Raw genomic sequence first — 12,329 nt, 5'->3', positions numbered from 1 at the left:
AGTTACAATGCATGAAAATAGAAACAATGATGCACTGGGAGTGGGAGACGGCAATGTAACATTGTAATTGAAATTGGGTAATTATGGACCTACAGTATTTACTATTCTGTTTCTTTATTCCTCTTTTGTAGGCCTTTTTTAAGCTTCTGGGTTTTTGACTTCCACATCATTCGATTCAGGGTAAATGATGTTCCGATAACAGCAGTATCAAGTCTAACAAGAGTGTCTGGATTAAATGTCGTCGTATAAATAATGTAAGCAAGCTAAATACAGTATTACCGCAGGTTAAAAGCTAAGATCTTAATTTAAAAACACCTCGCAACTAAGAGGGGGATCTAGTACTGTTGTTTCGGTCTTAATGTACTGTTTACAGGACAGAAACCGGATTTTAACTACTGAACTGCATTTAATAAATCCAGTGATGTTGTTCTCTGTCTCATTTTTACTTTACAGTGTATTAAAATAAACGGAAGACCATGATTATTCAGGAACATATGAATCTTATGAGCAGTATTGAAAGCGACCAATTAAAAGATTAAAAGCCAATACAGCTGTTTATGGTAATCATTTTATAAAAGGTCTAATGTATTATTATTGGTAACAGCGCAACATAATAATTTGTATTTCTTAACCTTGGTTAATTTTAAAGTTCCTCATTTATTAAGTTTTCACAATTTAAGTTTTAACATTTTACATTTGGTATTATGAATGAACAAAGAGTCGTATTTAATTGCAGAAAAAAAAAGAAAGCTTACCTTAGCACTTTATGATATCTTATTTACTAACAAATATTCATGTTTACAGTGTACCAGCATTTTAAAGTTATTTCTTATAATACAGTGATGCGATCACGTTTAAATAACACACGAGCTAGGGTGTATAAACTCAAAACACTCAAATGAATATTAGCAGCCTGAGTGCAGGAAACAGATAAACGCACAGATATTAATTTAAGTTTGTTTAATATAGAATAAATTCGCAAAACAAGACAGTACAGATAAACGTAATTTGCTTTAAATGATACGTGATTCTATTACACTGGGATTTCATCTGTAGGTTAAGTTGCTTTACCCTGCGGTGACGTAGTTTCCGAGGCTGATTTTCTTTTTGAAGGTCACTTAAGTTTCCAGAAGCATTTTTTTAACACTTTAAAACACACAATTAATCTCACATGTGTTTTATCTAGAGTAGCAGGAGATCTCAACCACTCAATCTGGATTTGTGTGCATCTGATGAAACCATCGATAAGCAAAAAGTGCAGAAGAAATCCAAGACAAAGGTCAAATGACAGCTAACACAAAGTCTACACCAGACACGATGGGACGTGACAATGGAACCCATGACAATTCAAAGTTTTGCCGGTCTAGACAGGGTATAACCCTAAGCTTTGTTTAAGCAATAACATTTTGTCTTGAAACTGAAAAATATTACATGGCTACAGCGTGTCTCTTTATGTCTTATTTATTTGTTGTGTAAAAGAATTTTCGATTCCATGTTTTTTATTAACTTGTTCACCTGGCATCTCTAGGAATTACAAGTTTGAGGCTTACTTTCACGATTGCAATTTGCAGACTTCCACTCTCTCACTTCTCTTCATTATTCAGAATGCAGCGCACCTGTTCCTAAGATTTGTCATGGTAACCTAATACAAGTCTCCCGGTCTTCATCTGAATGGCCTTTCAATACTCCTTTACAATGATGTATTGTTTCAAGCCAACTAATCAATGTTGCCCGAATTAAATTACAGTAATCATCATCGACAAACAAGAGCCCCATAAAAAAAAAAACCAAACTAAGTTATAACTATTTATTGCTTTCATATATAATATTCTTTAGCAAAATTGAGTCTGCTAAACTGTATATTTCACAACACATTTTCTTACCATAAATAATAAATTATTCACAAATCTTTCTTCCATTAATCATAATTGATTGACATCTGCTGTTTAGTTCACGCCCCTGGCACAGCTAAATGTGTTTTACTGCGTCAGATCTTGTCCTGTGCCTTATGAATTCTGCAGACATCCCTGCCTCAAAATATAGCCCCTCTTACAGATTCAACTGTAATATATCAGTGCAGACATCTCATAGTCTTTCATTGTTTTCATACCAGGATAATATCCATAAACCTTTCTCTGACACATCTCTGTTCTGAAATTATAAAATTAGAGGTTAAATATGATTTGCCCGATTTATGAGCCGTTTTACAGGTGAAGACCGCCTAAAATATTCCCACAAGTTGATTTTTTCTTCAAATCTAGGCACTTACAAGCCAACCCTGTATACACACACACACACACACACACAGGGTTTATAAATTTACACCCGGCCTGATAATCCTCCCTGTCTTTGTTAAAACTAACTTTGTCACTCAAGTGGAAACCTCATGAACTGCACAATTACCCTTTCACACAGCTTTCACAAAACTTGCGTCATCCGATATAAAGCGGTACCCTGCTTGACCTAACATTATTAAGCAGAATTACTTAAATGATATCAACTCTACATAATCCCGTTTTAGGTCAGTCTTATCTAACTGCGTCGTGCGATACAGTTTCACTGGTAAAGCTAAATTGTCGGCCCGTAAAGAGAAAAATGGCAGGATAGAGGGCCAATAAAGAGGAAGAGAGATAAGCAAAGAGAGGAAAGAGTGAGTGCAGTGAAGTGTGAAATGAGAAAGAGAGGAGACCGACTTGACAAGGTGGCTTAAAGCCATGACAGGATGAAGAAAAGAGACCGCGAGAGAGAGAATCTCTCAAGATGAAATATTCAAAGATGCTTTCTGGCATGATCAAGAAGCCTCTATATCAAAGCATCAGTATGTCACACTCAATATGTATATCAAGGGATGGTGGGGTTTTCACAGGATATTACATCGTACTGGTCCTTGAATCTGATTGGTCAGTCACCAAATTTTTCAACGACTGATATTCATCAACAAACGTTTTGAAAAATACAAACAGACTGTTCAATGTGTCTGTAATAAATACATTCTCTGTCATATAGATTTCAAGATTTAATTCAAAATGTGATATCCATTACGCTGGAAGTCGAAAAACCTGTTCACTATATCACCGCATCACCTGTAGCCTTTATTTTTGTTTCAGAACGTCAGTAACTATATTTTCATGATTAAAGGGTGTTGTTCGGTGGGTGCATGTACAGCTCTTGTATCTTATTACTTAAACAATCTCCTGTTCTAATTACCGTGTCTAGGTTTATTTAGCGATAATGACCGGCTGACTGCACATTATCCCTTACATGCTGAAATATTTCAAAGAACCTGAGAATAAATGAACAAACGAAGGCGTTTGGTGTCTGTGCCACACTGTTTTTCCTTTTCTTCTGACTTTGCATTTAGCAAGCTCTCACCCGCTCTCTCTCTCTCTGCCAGAGAGAGGGTGTGTACTGAAAAACACATGCAAAGACAAGCACTCACTAAATGCAGGTATGCATGCACATCAATATACATGTGGCGACGGACTCAGTACACGACAATCCAGCGGAACATATGAGATGAAAATGGAGACCTCAGCTCTCAGGTTCATGAAGATCTGAGACTGAAAGAGGCAATGAGAGATTCACTGGAGAACCGGGCATGAGTGTGTACCTGTGGTGAGCATGAAGTATTTCAACAAACATGGAACAGACCAGCTATGTGAACATATGTAGGTGTTATGTGTGTGTGGGGGGGCATTCAGCCAAGTCCCGTCTGATGTTCTGTTCTGGGAACATATATGCCGACCTGCTAATGCCAACCACACTGTCCTTCAAGTGCTGGAGAAACCTGTCATATAGGAGAACTTCAACAGAGTTCAACAAGATACTTTTTCTGTTACCCTAAAGAATCTAATCAGAAAATAATAGACTTTTAGCTTTTATCAAAACCGACAGTATTTTGTTATACCAAAAGAGGAGTTTGGACTGTCGCAAACTGTCTGTCTGTCATGTTGTTTTCAGATGTTCGGTGAATGTTTAGTGGCTAAACTGCGACATGGTGTGCAACATGATAAAAATAGGGTCCTGGTTAATAGCGACATTTATGCAGTGCAAGAGACAGCTTTTTATTATAATGGGAGTGTTGATGTGATCTAGTTTAGTGTTAGTCACGTCAGAGTTGCTGTTATAAAAACTTTGTGAACATAACGGCAAAATGGCTCCTGATAAGTAGGTTCTTTCTAGAACATAAAATGATACAATGAACCACTAAAGATCATTTATTCATAGGAAGATTCTTTCCAAGATACACTCAGAGTTAAGTGTAATGTTGCAGTCACACCAAGATAATTATACTTAAGTAAAAACATGTATGTTAATTGAAATCAAATAAAATGTCAGCCAACAAATATTATTAATTGAAACACTTTACTAAAGTAAATAAAAACTAAAATGGAAAATAATTCAAACATGTATAGCAATATAAAAAATAAATAAGTAATTTAAATAGAAAATAAAATTAACATGAAAATAAAAATAATCAAATTAAGATATTAATAATACTACAAACCAAAATGTGATATGTTTCTGATCTGGTCTGTATGAACCAAGATCAATGGAATAAAAACACATCTTGTGTGACCAAGACTAACGAAAACACGCTTTCTGTAAAACACATATTATTTTAAGCTTCCGCACTGTTAATTCAAACCAAACGTACAAGAAAAATTATTTGATGAATCCATTCATCAAGACTGAAGCAATCTATCAAACGTGCAGGACCATTTGACCTCAGACCATTTGACATCAGAAATTACAAGAAAGTGTGCTGATTTCACAGCAATCAACCCACAGTGCATCGAAAACAAAATCCCACACAGAAGCTTCCAGGAACAACAGCTCTCACACACACACACACATACACGAGCGCACACACCCACATGCCGTTGAGCAAACAGTCTTACAGGGGCGAAGAGCTCTTGAATACAGAGCTCCAGCTACCTGCTGTGCCCTTCAATCCTAAAACAAGCCCATCAAGCATTAACAAGAAAAGACGAGAAAAGAGATCTTTTCCTCCCTGCACACTCTGTGTACACAACAAAGTAGAATAAAGGTCCTGTTTCCTAAAACCCAAAGCATCGCCTCCCTCTTCGGAAGTTGAAATCCGGGATCAAGCCCGATCTGTTCTGTCTGGATGACCCCAAAAAGCTGGCTGCACGCTATCGTCCTGTGTGTAAAATGAGCTTTGTATGTTTTTGGTTTAGAACGTCACTCTGTATCATTCGGATAGATGATCAGATTTGTGTCGTTCCATAATTTATTGTGTGTTATATAATAAAGATATGCTGTCTGGGATTGTTAAGATGTTCTAAATGTGCTGCAGAGTTACAAGAATTATCTTCCACTTCGATAAAATTTGAATGGAATTGTTTTTGTTATTTATAACAGTATTTTATAAAGCCAGAAATGACTTATCTGTCTTCTGCTTATCTGCTTTTTTTAGTCTTATTTCATAAACCGCTGCATAATCATTCTTCCTTACAGCTATTTCCTCTGAATTAAGTGAAGCACTGTTGACCTTTGCAGCTGCGTTGAACAACATGACTACATTACTGAACGGCTATGACAGTCAGTCAGAGTGAGTCACAGAGAAATGGGGCAAAAATTAGCACACTACAAGGAGACATACTGTAAAGGAGACATTGGCTAAATCTGGGGAGATTGTGAGGAAATCTAACCACGACATTGTTTTAAACCCCAAAAAGCTTTTCTTTTTCAGCAAAACATTTCTCTATACCCTTTCGTTGCAGAGAAAAATTTAAGCACACTCTCAAGAAAGTAAGTTACAGACAGTACATGTCACTGGGGGAAACTTCAGGAGTAGAATAAGGTTCTTGTTTGTTTTGGACTGTGTGTGGCAAGTTGAAGAGCTTCAGAAAATGACGCAGGAGGATTATGTGGATGAGAAGATCGTATGAATCCAAAAACAGAAGCACTGAGAAGACTGAGAAGAGGAACAGGTTGTAATAGATGGAAAAAATGAGGCCTTTTACAAAACACTTTCAAACAAAAAAGCACAGTTCCACCCGTCCCTCTTCTTTAAAGGGATAGTTCCCCCTAAAACCAAAAGTTGTGGCATCATTTACTCACCTTTATTTCTTCTGCAGAACACAACAGAAGACGAAGAATAACGGACAACAGTGATACCCATTCACTTCTATTGTAAATACACAAAACAAACGCAAGTCAATGGGTATGGCCATTCTTCAAAACACAGACATTCTTCAAAATATCTTCTTTTGTGTTCTGCAGAAAAAAAGAAATGAATAAAGAATAAAGTAAATTATGATTTTTGGGTGAACTGTGCCTTTAAATTCTCTTCGGATCTATTATATACTCTGATCTTGCCTGTCTTTCACACTTCTCAAGCTTCTCCTCAGATGACCTTCAAGGTCCATATGCATCAGTGTGATTGTGTGCTTTCCCTCTTGAATTATTGAACATGTTTTTGCTTTTCGTGTGTGTGTGTTACGGTACACAGATGTACTTTGCTCACTTTCAGGTCTGAAAACTCAGTCGGAGAAGATAGCTTTGCTGCTGAATTATGCATGAATCTTTACAGAAATCTTTAGATATCTTATACATATGCATGTCTGCACACGTGTTCACTAATCTACACTGTATAAATACATTGTTAATAAGTTCCTGTAGCAACCATTTGATCAATGCGTCTCACCTGTCAATTTGATGTTCAAATATCTGGTTTGTACTTCTACTACAGATCAAAATCCCTCACTCAATCTTTGATCGCTTTCTTTATTTATATAATGCAAACAGTGTTAGACAAGTAGACTGCATGTACTGTAGAAAGAATCGTTTGCCGATGTTTTCTAACATCCTGGGATCATAAGAGACTGGAAACTTACTTATTATCCAGAAAAAAGCAAGCTATATATTTTTTGCAAGAAGACAAAACTGAGTGCCCCCCTTCTCCCCCTATAAACAAGTGATGTTCCAATATAGCCGTATTAAAATAACCATTATCGATAACCATCACAAGATTATCGATATTGCGTTCATACTAATTCCACAAATATACTATCGAAAACTACAGTATTTAGCACTCATTTAAAAGAGTTACACTGGTCTCTCATCCTCCATAAACTTGTATTTTTAGTGTGATTCATTGAACAAGTAATAGACGAAACACAAACTAAACTAAATTTGAAAATGAATTTTACTGAAGATCATTTATTTCTAAGAAAACACTTTGATATTGCAGTAATATCTTGTGAATTCCTTTGGCCACGATAATGTGACCGGCCAACAAAAATCCTTAACAACCCTTAAATTTCCATTGTTTAGCTTTGTTTCATGTTTCCAGTTTAACTGCTCTTTTCAATATTATTGAAAAGCTACTTATAAATGTAGTGTTGTATCCTGGTCTTATTGTTGGCTCTTAAGAAATGCTAAATGCTCCCTCATTTGTAAGACACTTTGATGAAAGCTTTTACTAAATGAGTAAATGTAAGAAGTTTCTCTTTGTTAAATGCTCTCTGAGAATTGAAACAGGCATCAGAGGAACATGTTATTGTTACAAATACACACTAGCATCTACGGCGTGTTTATAAGTGTGTGTGTGTGTGTGTGTGTGCGTGTGTGTGTGTGTGTGTGTGTGTGTGTATGTGTGTCAACAGCCTTTTTATAGAAAGTGTGTTTATGTGAGTAATTAGACTCAGTGCCCCATTAACAGCACCAGAAGAATTCAGTCCATACCACAACAAACCCCAACTGGGTGAGACTCAAAAGAAATGAACAGAAAGTGTGCAAATGAACAAATGAAGGACAGTGATTAATAAACCACATCAGTAGGAAAAAGTCAAAATGAAGACACTTAGGGCAAATTAATGTAGAAAAGAAATGACTCATTGACATCAGGCAAGAAGCATTCTGAAGATGCTGATTTCACAATCTTCTCCATCTTTAGGGTAAAAAGTATGCCACATGGCGTTTTTCACCAGTGGGAAGGTCGAAGGTCAAACATGAACTTTGTGAATGAACTTGATACAACCACAACCCACCCTATGGGGAAAGCCTTGATGGTAAACAAAACAACGTGTAAAATCATGTATATCATATTTATGATTGTCTACATATATTGTCCACGTTAGTCAATTTAATCCGATATGTACTATAAGTAAAGAACTCTCAGCCCGTACACAAGTAAGTGAACTCAAATGTCTGCTTGCAACACATGGCATCTTTAAAATCTGCTGTTACAAAGTAAAACACAGAGAGGTCGTCGGGCATCACGGCCAATCGCCTTCAAGAACGTTCCATTCCAGTGACATCGGACTGAGCTTGATGAGTGCTTATCCCACCACGGCTGTGAGGGCACAGCAGGAAGAGAAGAGAAATAGAGCAGAAAAGAAAAGATAATGAAGAAGAAAGAAAGAGTTCAACCAAAAGCTAACAATCTGTTGGTCGCCCCTCGCCACCTGTCAAAACCGTGGGAATTTACTGACCAAATGTAAGCAAACCATGTAAACATCGGCTAAGCCTTTGCAGGCTAACCACTGTCAGAGCCCCAAAATCAACATGGCACTCCAGAACACATTGCCAAGGTAAAGACACGGACACCAGCTCGCAAACTGCTGCTGTTACACCCCACAACTCAACACACACTCGCATGCTCAAAGAACGCTTGTTCTGACCCTAATCTTAAGATTCTTAAGCAAGCACATGTGTATATTCATTCGAAACTGAAATCATCAGTCGACAGTAATTTAGATGATGGTTTAGTTTTGCGGTGGCAGCGCCACAGATCAACAAAAAAATGGCAGTCAAGTTGAGAAGCAATAATAATACAAGGACTAAAAATACAACACAAAATCCTATTTGTCTAGTACTGCATGAGTGTAGTGCAGAAGCAAACATCTCTTTTTATAACGTCCATTTTTTTAAAGAATCACTCAAAATGAATCAGCCTTAAAGTTTTCTGGGATTAGTTTGAATGAGTCTACTGAACTACTGAACTGTTCACATAGATGCATTCACTAAGTGAAAAGCTACAGTAAGATTGAGCTAACAATGTTTGCTCATGACTCAATTCTCAGTTTCAAGGCCTGTTCACAGCAAGATGAATCAACTATAAATATAACTATCACACTAACTATAGAACGTTTCATCGGACGCGCACGCAGTTAACTTCCGGGTTTTTGTTTGGCTAGTCTCTATTACTATTTGTAATTCATTTTAATATTCATTTATATTATTATTTAATTGTATAATAATTGTATTAAATACAGAAATAATCTACTGGCACTCTATTGTTTCTGAATGTGTATCGGAAGTTAAGCTGGGGTCACAAAAGTGCACATGCTCAGTAAGATTTGTTAAAGTTGTTAAGATGAAACCATCCATATTAGCGTCCATACCAACAGACAATACAATTGTTTATTCAAGGCTTTGATTCTGCAGTTTCAATTTGATTTTCAATGCTTATCTTTTATCTTACATCAGCTGGAACAAAAAATTCTCATAATAGGGACAGTGCACCAAAAATTAAAATTCCCGTTTGTCATTTCAAACCTGTTTGACTTTCTTTCTTCTGCAGAACCCAAAAGAAGATATTTTGAAGAATGTTGGTGACCCCTTCACTTCTATTGTATGGACACAAAACGAATGCAAGTAAATGGGTACTGTGGTTGTTCGGTTACCAACATTCTTTGAGTGAACCATATTTCAAACAACAGAATTCCTCAGCATCTAGCGTTACGTAACTCCTCTATTCTCTTCGTTATTTTTAAAGAAAGAGCCTTTAACCTGTTAACAAATTTATAAGAGATGTCAGGCTTGAATTAGTCCGATTACTGATTTATATCCCCCTCACTCCCTGAATAAAGTAGCACAAATCATCCAAGGTTGCACTTTGCCGAGTCGGTTAAGAGCACAGCCAGAATGAGCTCAGTGTAGAGGCAACAGGTGCATTCGAAAGAGCTGAAGCGTAACACAGTTTTTGGTCACTATCATACTATAAATCAACGTATATAATACAATACCATATAATAATACAGAATAAACGTGTCGCAGATGTACAATACTAACTTTATAAACTGTAGCAAGGCCAAGTGCCTTGAGTCTGATCTCCTATGCACTACAAGGATGCCTTTGAACTTAAGTGACGTGTTCTGACGTCCTCTGTTTCTTCGTCACGATGTCCCAAAGCTATCAACACTAGGTTTCCCCTGTTTTGACACGAGAGCGTGTCTGGCGAGGCAACAGGGTGTAACTCCGACCCTCCCTGTCTTACAGAAACACTGGAGTCAGTCAATCAGCCTGTGAACTAATAATAACAGCAACGCCCACGCGCTCACACGCACGCACGCACGCACGCAGACACACATACCGTTACTGTAGATGTATGTGAAAAACTGACTGTTGTTCTTCACGCGCACGCGACCCAAAACGACGCACGCAAACTGCTTCCTAAGTACGAGAACGACAATGGAAGTGAACTCGCGAGCGCTGCGGCGTCTAAAGCAGTGGGAGAGAGAGATATTAGGACATGTGGGACAGTTGCCTACCTCACACGCAGTTGCAGGGGAAGCAGGTGGCGGTTTGTGCCGTTCGGTCCGGCGGCACAGGGGGTCTGAGGGAGGGGGGTCACCGCGCGCTTTTCCTTCTGCTCTGATCTCTCCGCTTGCGGCTAAGTTTGTCAAACTTTCGAGCGACTGTCAACGGTGAAGTGAGACGGAAAGAGGCTGGACGGAAAGTTTTAAACAGAGACGAGTGAAAAAAACGGAGAAGTTCGAATGAAGCGGTTTCAATTCCTGCGCTCTCTCTCTCTCTCTCTCTCTCTCTCTCTCTGTACGAGAGGCTGAATCGGGACAGCATGAAGCATCTGCTAAAACACGCCTGCCTCTTTTGGTGTCCTCACATTTTCCGTCGGTCAGCGAGCGACGGGGGGGCTAAGAAAAGAGAGGCTGTGCTGACCGCTGGTACCCAATAATGTGAACACAAATGCACAGCGCGACACAGGCGGGGCTTTACAGAGAGCGCGCGTGAAAGAAGAAAGCTTGGCTTCGTTGTGCAGTATTCATGGTTATTCATGTGGTTCCTATTGAGGAAATTAAGCATGGTTTAACTGCAGTAACCATAGTTGTGCGATTTACACTGAATATGAATAGAAACACATTATTTACTGTAATAAAACCACGATAAAAGGAGTTCACCCATGAATGAAAATTCTGTCATCATTTGCTCACCCTCTCGCGTAATGTCTCACCTGTGTACATTACTTTGTTCAGACAGATATTTGGAAGAATGTTATTCATTTTCTGTTCTGGGACAACGTTTTCTACCATCAATTTCAACAGAACAAAACAAATACAATATTTCTATTCCTAATATGGTCGTGGATGATGTCCCAGAACTGAAAACTGCTAACATTCTTCCAAACATCTTTCTCTGTGTTCACCGCTTGTACAGGTTTGGAACAACCTGAGGGTGAGTAAATGATTAGATCATTTTTGGGTGAACCCTTTAAGTTTCCCAAGTAGTGTATATTAGCAATTTCACAAGGACTTAATATAAGTCCACCAACTTCTATCAGTAGAGAGTATATACCTGAGCTAGCGCCCTAAGTCAAGTTTCTTTTTTATTCCTGTGCTGAATTTTTTCCCATTTCTTCTATTCCTAGGGACGCAGGGGCAAGAATGTTCTATGAGAGGATGATATAAACGGTACATGGCAAACCTGTAAGGTTATCTGCCGCCTCCAAGGCTCCGTGTTACAGATTTAACTAAGCCCGGAATAGAACTCCAGGATTTCAGTTATCAAGGGAAACGAAAGAAAGCACCTGTCGTTATATTTTCTGAGGAATGAATTAATGAGTAGTGCTTGCCCCTGCAGAAGTCGCCACAATGCTAGGGGTCATTTTGAGTGCTTATCTGTTCCGAAACAGAGCAGCACTAAACTAGATAGCCAAATCCTAAATCGCATAACAGTCTGGAAATTAGCAAACCATACAAAAGTTAAAGCTAAAAAAAGCCACAGAACAAAATTAATAAGTGGCACAAGTTAAACAAGCCCTCCTCCAAGTCTTTATGTGGACCCAAACAGCTATGACAATCGGTATATGATGTGGGATAAGATATTTTGAGAAATGTCTCAGTGTTTTTGTGTTCATACTGTTGTTTGTTTACCGTCGTTGATCAATGTCTTTTGGGGTTCTTTATATGAAAGAAAGTCATACAGGTTAAAAAATGTCAAATGTAATGTTAATCTTTAGAAAGATACAAGGTTTGGTGAATGCTGAAATAAGGGACCCCTATGAGAGATAAAATACTAAAGATATTTAAAAGTGAAAATATCCAACACAGTCTCAAGGG

At 38.0% G+C, this 12,329-nt stretch overlaps 1 protein-coding gene across 5 annotated transcripts in view; it reads right to left on the bottom strand.

The window, feature by feature from the left end:
• The window catches only part of sulf2b (sulfatase 2b), a 115,209-nt gene extending 104,326 nt beyond the window's left edge, over nt 1–10,883 (bottom strand). For 3 of the 5 annotated variants that reach the window (XM_079478508.1, XM_079478509.1, XM_079478505.1), the window contains exon 1: nt 10,524–10,883. The gene's annotated coding sequence lies outside the window, so the exon portion shown is untranslated. Of the gene's footprint in view, nt 1–10,044; nt 10,247–10,523 lie in introns of those variants that run through there. The other 2 variants (XM_079478511.1, XM_079478506.1) reach the window with 1 other exon arrangement.
• Between the last annotated feature and the right edge of the window lie 1,446 nt (nt 10,884–12,329).

This window comes from Barbatula barbatula (genome assembly GCF_947034865.1).
Source record: "Barbatula barbatula genome assembly, chromosome: 17".
NCBI lineage: Eukaryota > Metazoa > Chordata > Actinopteri > Cypriniformes > Nemacheilidae > Barbatula > Barbatula barbatula.
This window is presented reverse-complemented; position numbering and strand designations above follow the sequence as displayed.